Source organism: Lacerta agilis, chromosome 8 (genome assembly GCF_009819535.1).
Source record: "Lacerta agilis isolate rLacAgi1 chromosome 8, rLacAgi1.pri, whole genome shotgun sequence".
In the NCBI taxonomy this organism is placed as follows: Eukaryota; Metazoa; Chordata; class Lepidosauria; order Squamata; family Lacertidae; genus Lacerta; species Lacerta agilis.
The window spans coordinates 5,344,737-5,354,350 of NC_046319.1; the positions used below are offsets into that span (position 1 = coordinate 5,344,737).

At 44.4% G+C, this 9,614-nt stretch overlaps 1 long non-coding RNA gene across 1 annotated transcript; it reads right to left on the reverse strand.

Moving 5' to 3' along the window:
* Nucleotides 1-1,139: 1,139 nt before the first annotated feature.
* LOC117051091 lies at nucleotides 1,140-3,039 on the reverse strand. Its single transcript, XR_004427147.1, has 3 exons — nucleotides 2,971-3,039; nucleotides 2,411-2,458; nucleotides 1,140-1,252 (listed from the first exon to the last, which is right to left on the reverse strand). It is a non-coding gene; the product is annotated as an uncharacterized LOC117051091 (long non-coding RNA).
* Between the last annotated feature and the right edge of the window lie 6,575 nt (nucleotides 3,040-9,614).

Genomic DNA, 9,614 nt, shown 5'->3' on the forward strand with positions numbered 1-9,614 from the left:
GGGGGGGAATGGAGTATTAATTAATTCTTTAGCTCTCTCAAAACCCTGCGTCACAAGAAAGGAGGCAGAGGGTCCCAACCGCATGGCAGCAGATTCCATTTTACATTTCCATGAGTTTGGGGGTCATGTTTTTCAAAATTGTCACGAGGGATTCTGATACATGCTTGGAGGTGGGTGGGATTAAACCAAAAAAGTAGAGCTAGTCTAAGGACTTGAATGGGAGCAGTGCTATTTTGGTAGAGGCAGGGACTGGGAGGAGTCTCTCCAGTGAATCAAAATTGGCCGTGGCCCACAGTGCTGCTCCATATAACAACTCTGGCAATGCCCTGGCCTTATAAAGTTCTAAAGTGGGCTGCACCAAGTTGCCCCATTTCGTAGGCTGGAATCTTGGTAGTCCATTTAAAGTTCTACCAGCTAAATAAGGTGCTTGATTGGAGCTGTGCACACCATTAGCCTGCCCACTGAAAGACCACACTGAGATACTTAAATGAGATTACTTGCTCCGGTGTATTTCCTTCGAGCAACCAATTGTAAGTTTTCTTAATAATAATAATAATAATAATAATAATAATAATAATAATAATTTATTTGTACCCCGCCCATCTGGCTGGGTCTCCCCAGCCACTCTTAGATTTGCCAAAAATCGTAACTTTAGTTTTTTTGTTAATTTGTAGTATGATGCTCATTCTTGCGGTCCAAGGTGAACCGATTCAGCAGTCTGCGCAAAGCCCAGTTGGGTGTAGGAAATCAAGGTTGTATCATCTGCACACATTCATAAGGCAGGGTGAGGAAGCAGTTTCTCCAAATATCCTCTCAAACGCGCTTGCAGTTTTTACATCTCTTCTCATGTAGGCTACCAATCAAAGCATACAATTTCCACTACAATACCTTCTGCCCTCTGAAACTGTGGAGTGTCTCCAGGCTTGGGAATAGCTCAAAATCCATTGCTGCTACAACACAGACCCTCTTCCGAAACAGCCTTGCAGCGAAAAGGCCCTATCAGATGCAAGAAAAGACAGCTTTTAATTATAAAAATCCGAAGATTCAAATCTCCATGGACCTGTCCATAATTAGTGGGTCTGAATTACTAGCTGCTCTTGGGGGGGGGGGTTACCTTTCGGTAATCCCAGACTGCATCCCATCCGTTCCACGCATTGTAGTTGTGGATATTGGCCGTTTGATCTTGCTGGTTAACCTTCACCGCCTGGTGGGTGCTGGTGTCGGTATTTCCTTGGTGCTTCACAGCAATAACCTAGGGAGTTTAAAAATGGGCTGTAATGAATGAGGCAGGGGGTAGGCATGCAGAAGGGGGGCTCTGAAACTGCCTTGGCTGGCGATGGGAGGGGGCTTCAGCAATTTTTCAAGTAGACTGTATCAAAGCTGGACATCAAGTCATCATGAAGATTTATTTGATGTTTTAGTATTATTTATTGAATGTATCTGCTGCCTTAATAATAATAATAATAATAATCTATATAAATAAAAATGTAACTTGTCAGTTTGTTCGTAGCTAGTAATCTCCAAAAGTACTGCACCAATCGCTTTGAAATTTTGACACAACGTCTACTGGCTACGAACAAACTGACAGTTACATTTTTATTTATATAGATTATTATTATTATTATTATTATTATTATTATTATTATTATTAATACCCCGCCCATCTGGCTGGGTTTCCCCAGCCACTCTGGGTGGCTTTTGTGTCCTTTCCTCCAAAGGACAGAAAAAAGTGGGAGCACAGAAAGCGCAAAGTATATTTCCAGGTAGACCAACTGTGTCCTGACCTCTGAAAGAAAAATAACTATATGGCAATGGCAAGAGTCCAGCAATGGGAAGGACAAGTGGGGGGGGGCAGGTTCCTTGTTGGGGGGGGACACCCTCCCCCACCCCTTCTGTCATCCTCCATGCCAAAGAAGACCAGGGTGGCACATTTTTGCTTGTGACTTTGCCAGATATGCACGTGTTTTTTAAAACAATTCTCCTTAATATCATGCATTTTCACATGCTATTTTCACTAATACATTCGTTTTTATGCACAGTTTTTCTTAACAGATGCATTTTTGTCTACAAAGAAACAACAACAACCAACAACAGCAACAAAATTCAAAAAATGTGAACAAAAAAACAACAACAACCAACAGCAGCAACAAAATTCAAAAAATGTGAATTCTGAAGGCTAGCTGTGTTTCCGTTCACATTGTTTTGAGAAATTCAAATCAGGTGGGTTCATATTAAAATGTGAACCTGACTGAGTGAGTTTCTCCCCCGCCCTGGACTTCAGAACCCAATCTATCCTATCAGGCATCTGGGAAAGGCTGCCCAGTGGAGATGCTCATAAAACAGTAAGAAACCTCCTTAACAGGGGTCAGCCCCTTTACCCCCATTCAAACGCTGAGAAATGGTGACTTACATCACTGGCTGAAGAGCAAGTCAGGGAGACAAGAAATACGAGGACAGCCTGAAGGAGAGATCAGATTTGCTCATTAGATAATTGCAGGTTAAATGGCACATTGAACAAAATGCAATGCAATACGATAGGGGAAGGGCAGAATGGCAAAGTATCTGCCTTGCAAGCAGACGCTCTCAGGTTCAATCTCCGCTGGCATCTCCAGGTGGGATTGGGACCTCTCAAAATACATGTGTCCACCAGCATCTTCAAGACCAGCTTGTCCTCCATGGCTACCATATGCACAAAGATATCCATTTCTTTTGCCCAGCAACTCGCTTCATAAGGTGAAAACAAAATAAAATAAAAAATTCCTTCCAGTAGCACCTTAGAGACCAACTAAGCTTTATTTTTTATTTTATTTTGTTTTGACTATGGCAGACAAACACGGCTACCTACCTGTAACTGGAACTTCACAAGGTGATTAACCACATCCATTCTTGCAATGCAATCACATTAGCCGATGGCACCAAAAGAAAAACAATTGTTATCACTGCCGTGGCAAAGCTAGAAGCAGTGCTTACCAAAATCTTCATTTGATCCACCTGCCAGATGTTTCCAAAAAAGAGGATTGAAAAAATCTCAGACTTTATGCTTAAATAAAGTTCCCATATCAGCAATTCCAAGGTCCAGAAAGATTAGCAAAATCTGCAGCACTTAAGTAGCTCCAGGCTGGCATTAATCCCAGCTCAAAGTGGTTGGCAAATAACCTAATCTTTTGTTTTAAACAGACTTCCAGTCAAGTCCCAAATAGATTTTTTTCACTAGTAAGTTAGAACCAAGCACAAGGAGATGTGCTCCTAGCAGAAAGCTTTAAGGCTGCAGACTTCATCCAGTGGCTGTTGTGTAGTTAAGCGTGGCACTTGCAAGAACCCCAAGGGTGTGCTCGCCCACTGTCACCTGTATGGGTGGCACAGGCCTGCAGGTATATGGCAGAGTACAAATTTAATTTATTATTATTATTATTATTATTATTATTATTATTATTATTATTATTATTATTAGGAATCAGGAGGGCTGAAGCTGCTTCTGAGTCACAGAACTGTAGAATGATAGAGTTGGCAAGCCCATCAAGGGTCACCCAGTCCAAACCTCAGCAATACAGGAATCACAGTCCCAGAATCCCTGACAGATGGCCATCCAACCTCTGCTTCCAAGGAAGTCCGTTCCACTTTCAAGCAGCTCTTACCCTCCGAAAGCTGTTCCTGATGTTTAACTGGAATCTCTTTTCTTGCCATTGGAATCCATCGGTTCAGGTCTTCCCCTCTGGAAAACAAGCTTTCAAAAATGTATATACTAAATGAAAAGGTATACATATGTAGGAAAAAAATGTGCTCTGAAATGCTAATAAATGTACATTAAAACTTTTTTTAAAAAATGACGAAGAAATGTGGTGAACTGGAAAGCTGGAAGGACAACAGAGAAATCTCTGGAATGCAATGAACAGTTTTTCTCCATTAACGCCGAGTGAATCAATTACTGTATGTCAATTCCAAGGAAAGCAGCTGGTCTAGAAGCCGACTGCATCATCCATGCTCTCCCTGCCTCTATGCTTCTTCCAACATATTAGTATTAGCATAACCCAAGAAAAACGCGATGTCAGCAGGGGCTGGGAGAGAAATTAATTGGGTTCACATTTTAATGCAAACCGATCTAATCCCATTGTCCTGCCCACGATAGGCAGCTCCTCTTCCAAAGAGGATTTGGTTGAAGATGGTTTGAACACACACACACACACACACACACACACCAGAAACTGGCAGCACTCAGTTCTTGCGCTATGCTATAAAAATATGTGGACGTTGGTGACTGCTGAGAAAATACAGTCACAGAATTGTAGGATTGGAAGTTAGCGCAGGATACTGCAGCATGATTGCTGGCAGGAACAAGGTCTTGCCACCATATAGCACCTTTGCTCAGAGATCTACACTGGTTGCCAGTTTGCTACTGGGCCAAGTTCAAGGTGTGACTATTTGTACCTGTATATAAAGCCCTTAACAGCTTGGAACCAGTTTACCTTTAAGATTGCCTTACCGCACATGTGCCCACTTGACTGCTTGAATCAGTGCAATAGGCAGGTGCCATGTTAATACCCATTCCGCATTTGTAAGAATTCAATCTTTTAGCACCTGTACTTTGGAACTCCTAGTCTTCTTCTTCTTCTTTAAATAATTCTTATTGATTTTAGGAATGTAGAGTTATAACAGTACCAAATACATAACCATATTTAGAATCTTCACTGAATCTCCAGACTTCCTGCCATCCCCTTCATGGATCTTATTGTCAACATTTTCAACTGCATATTATTTCATAATCCATATTTTATATCTCTCCACATTGTCCATAGTGTTTCTTACATTACAAGTGTTGTTAAAATACTGCTAATGTTTCCATCTGCTTACAGTGGTCTCTTAAGTAAATTACAATTTCCCCCCATTATTTCTTGAAGTTTTTGTCTTCTTGGTTCCTGAGCTTTCTGGTCAGCTTTGCCATTTTGGCATACTCCAACAGGTTGGTTTGCCATTCCTCTCTGGTAGGGACTTTGTCTTCTTTCCATCTCTGGGCCACTAACATCTGTGCAGCTGTTGTCGCATACATAAAAGTCTTTTCTGCTCCTTGGAACTCCTAGTCTATTGATACAGGCAGAAGCTTTCGCTGTACTCATTTCAACTCCTGCAAAAGCTTTTTTGTTTGTTTGTTTGGACAAGCCTACCCAGATGGGACGCGGGTGGCGCTGTGGGTTAAACCACAAAGCCCAGGGCTTGCTGATCAGAAGGTCGGCGGTTCAAATCCCCGCGATGGGGTGAGCTCCCGTTGCTCGGTTCCAGCTCCTGCCCACATAGCAGTTCGAAAGCACATCAAAGTGCAAGTAGATAAATAGGTACCGCTCCAGCGGGAAGGTAAATGGCGTTTCCGTGCCCTGCTTTGGTTCGCCAGAAGCGGCTTAGTCATGCTGGCCACATGACCTGGAAGCTGTACGCCGGCTCCCTCGGCCAGCAACGCGAGCGGAGCACCACAACCCCAGAGTTGGACACGACCAGACCTAATGGTCAGGGGCCCCTTTACCTTTACCTTTACCCAGATGTTTAGACAGTTGTTGGGAGCTGTAATCTGGTTTTAGTCTGCTGTTATTTTAACTTTTCGAAAGTTTTAAATTGTTGTTGTGGATTCCTCTTGATAATTTTATTGATTTGTCATTTTTGCAAACTGCTTTGAGGTTGAAACAAAATAAAAAATAAAAAAATTCCTTCCAGTAGCACCTTAGAGACCAACTAAGTTTGTTCTTGGTACGAAAGCTCATACCAAGAACAAACTTAGTTGGTCTCTAAGGTGCTACTGGAAGGATTTTTTTTTTTAATTTTGTTTTGACTATGGCAGACCAACACGGCTACCTACCTGCTTTGAGGCTGGTTGTTTTTGTTTTCAATCAAGTATTAATATTATTAATGATAATAAAGTTGTCTCTCATTTGCCTTGCTTTTAAAAAGCAAAGAAATTGGTCCCAGCTGATGCACCAAATGGATGCTGGGTAGCATAGGTTAGAATCCAGGGGCAATGCCCAGACTTGTGGGCAGCGCCTGCCAATACACAACCGCCTAACGGTACTCTCCAACGTGGACTCCTGGGCTTCTGACTGGGTTTGTGGGACTCGGATCCAGTTAAGGATGGAGATCAGACGAAAGAGAGCTCTTTTTGGAGGTGCATTTGGCTTCTGAGAGCCAGTGTGGTGTAGTGGTTAAGAGCAGTAGACCTGTAATCTGGGGAACCGGGTTCGCGTCTCCGCTCCTCCACATGCAGCTGCTGGTTGACCTTGGGCTAGTCACACTTCTCTGAAGTCTCTCAGCCTCACTCACCTCACAGAGTGTTTGTTGTGAGGGAGGAAGGGAGAGGAGAATGTTAGCCGCTTCAAGACTCCTTCGGGTAGTGATAAAGCGGGATATCAAATCCAAACTCTTCTTCTTCTTCTTCTTCTTCTTCTTCTTCTGCTTCTGCTTCTGCTTCTGCTTCTGCTTCTGCTTCTGCTTCTTCGATGTGTTTGGCTCTCGCAGAGCCAGGCAGGCGAGTTTGTGAGTGCTGAGAAGGAATCTATGTAAAGTATGTAGTGCTGACAGCTGCAAGGGCGAAGCGGCAGATTTGGGAATGCTGGGTGGGAACAGAATGATTGGGAGAGTGTTTCCTTTGGCCTGCCCCCAGTCGAGGCAGGGGGCAGGAATGTGGAGGATTCTATCATGGGCACTGTGGCTAATTCTCCTGGCTCTCTGGCAATCTCTCCAGGAGGAGTCTCCTCCGTTTATTATTCTTTTTTTCCGACATCTCATTGCCTCTGCAAAAATAGGGGACTAGAAATAAAAATAAAAGTGTCTCTTTAGAATTCAGGTCGTAGGCGGGAATGTTCCGGAAACACCTTGTTCAGTCAAAAATTACAATTCTAGAACTAAACTGTTCACACTCCTATCTATGTAAACTTGCTGCGTTTCTAGTGCTGAGTTTTCAATCTGTGTAATAATAATAATAATAATAATAATAATAATAATAAAATTTATTCCCAGCCCATCTGGCTGGGTTTCCCCAGCCACTCTGGGCTGCTCCCAACAGAATATTAAAAGCACAATAAAACATCAAACACTAAAAACTTCCCCTGTTTTGACAAGACAATAATAATAATAATAATAATAATAATAATAATAATTTATTTGTACCCCACCCATCTGGCTGGGTCTTCCCAGCCACTCTGGGTGGCTTCCAACCAATATTAAAATACAATACAATGTCACAGATTAAAAACTTCCCTAAACAGGGCTGCCCTCAGGTATTTTCTAAATGTCAGGTAGTTGTTTATCTCTCTGACCCCTGATGGGAGGGCGTTCCACAGGACGGGCGCCACTACCGAGAAGGCCCTCTGCCTGGTTCCCTGTAGCTTTGCTTCTCACAGTGAGGGAACCGCCAGAAGGCCCTCGGCGCTGGATCTCAAGTTCCGGGCTGAACGGTGGGGGTGGAGACTATGATTGTTAGGGATCTCTCCAAGAGGCATCGGGTCCAGCCCCCTTCAATGCAGGTATCACATTTGTCATGGGTGGTTAACGCATCCAATTCTGGCCGCAGAGCTTTCAGAGGATTCAAATCTTCTTGACCTAATCTGTCAGTTTGGGGGAGGCAATTCAGGCCTCTCTTCTGCATCCTCTCCTGTTAGGGCCAAACGTGTTTCTTTGAAGATGAAATAAATTTGAGTTTCTCCTTTTTTTGTTTAGATGTGCTCCCTGGCTTAGATCCAGTTTAAAATCTGTAGTCTGGGTCTTAATATTTCACTGATGAAGGGTAATAGTTACAATGAAGCTGAATGTTGGAAGATTTAGGAGCTATGGAACTTACTCCCACAAGAGGCAGCATTTCAACCACTAAAAAGAAAAAACTAAAGGTCTCTCCGCTACTGTATCTGAACTTTAAAATATCAGTGGAAAAGGCCCTCCTGCTGAGCCTAAAACACAAGAGCAGCCATCACACACCTAGTGAGATCTCAGACTGGCATGTGAGGTTGCATGGTGGACCCTGGGGGATTGTGCCCAATGCAATAACATTCGTGTCTGAGATCAATGCCTTAGTGCCAAGCTAAAATGTGACAGTGATGGACGAAAACTGGATTCGTAGGGCCCTCTGTCCAAAGCCAAAATCGGGACAGTATCCCCAGGATATAAGCTTATGCCATTTCCTAGTTAAAGGATCATGAAGAAGCCCAGAGAAAAAGGACAAATGGAATTTGGAAGTACTAAAACTCAATTATTTCAAGACCTCAGTGGTGACCCTCCGCAATGGAGAAAGGAATTTAAGAAGACTTTTAAGTTAATATCACACAAAGGTACGCTGTGCATCATAACAACCTGAGAGCAAGCAAGAAAGCAGCCTTTGTTAGGTTTACCTATAGGAGATCTTGAAACAGATATGGAAGAGGAGGAAGCAGGGGTGGAGGAAGGGGGTGCGGTAGGGGCGGGCCACCCCAGGTGTCACCACTGAGTGGGGGTGTGACAAAATGCTGGGTGGCACTCACAGCGGGGCCTGCAGCACGCCCAAGCCACGTGTCTCTCCTGGGAGTGACGCAGTGGCTTGGGCGCCTGCAGGCTCTGCGTTGCCCCAAATGGTCCGCCCGCTGCCTCCCCCTCAGCTGTAGGGTGGCTGAGTGGGAGGAGGCAGGCATACTCCTTGGAGGCCCTGCTGAGCGTCCTGCCCCAGCTTGCCCCACCCCATGGGTGGCTGGCCCCACCCCTGGACGCAGGGCACGCGCACCGCCCCAGGCGCCCGATTGGCTTGCTCTGCCACTGGGAGGAAGAAGGCAGAGAGAGAGGGCGGATAAATAATGGACGGCAAGATTAGCAAAGAAAAGGAATAAATCAAAAGGAATAATAACACAAGGACACAGTGATATTCATACCGACTCACTTGTAAATACTATCTCACTTGGTTAAGAAACACGCACTGTGCATGACATCAGGTGCCCATGCGCTGTGCGCCCACAATGTTGAGTGGAACCCAATGCATCTGCACCCAAGGGGCTCGGGAAGAACAGACACAAGTGGGTTGGGGGGCTGCCACCCTCCCCCAGCATCTACTGCAGCTTCACCACACAAGCATTTCCACATGCTGGTTGGGGTTGATGGGAGTTGCAGCCCAAAACCTTGTTGTTGTTGTTGTTGTTGTTGTTGTTGTTGTTGTTGTTGTTGTTTAGTCATTCAGTCGTGTCCGACTCTTCATGACCCCATGGACCAGAGCACGCCAGGCACCCCTATCCTCCACTGCCTCCCGCAGTTTGGCCAAACTCATGCCAGTCACTTTGAGAACACTGTCCAACCATCTCATTCTCTGTCGCCCCCTTCTCCTTGTGCCCTACATCTTTCCCAACATCAGTGTCTTTTCCAGGGAGTCTTCTCTTCTCATGAGGTGGCCAAAGTACTGGAGCCTCAGCTTCAGGATCTGTCCTTCTAGTGAACACTCAGGGCTGATTTCTTTAAGGATGGATATGTTTGATCTTTTTGCAGTCCACGGGACTCTCAAGAGTCTACTCCAGCACCATAATTCAAAAGCATCAATTCTTCGGCGATCAGCCTTCTTTATGGTCCAGCTCTCACTTCCATACATTACTACTGGGAAAACCATACCTTTAACTATACGGACCTTT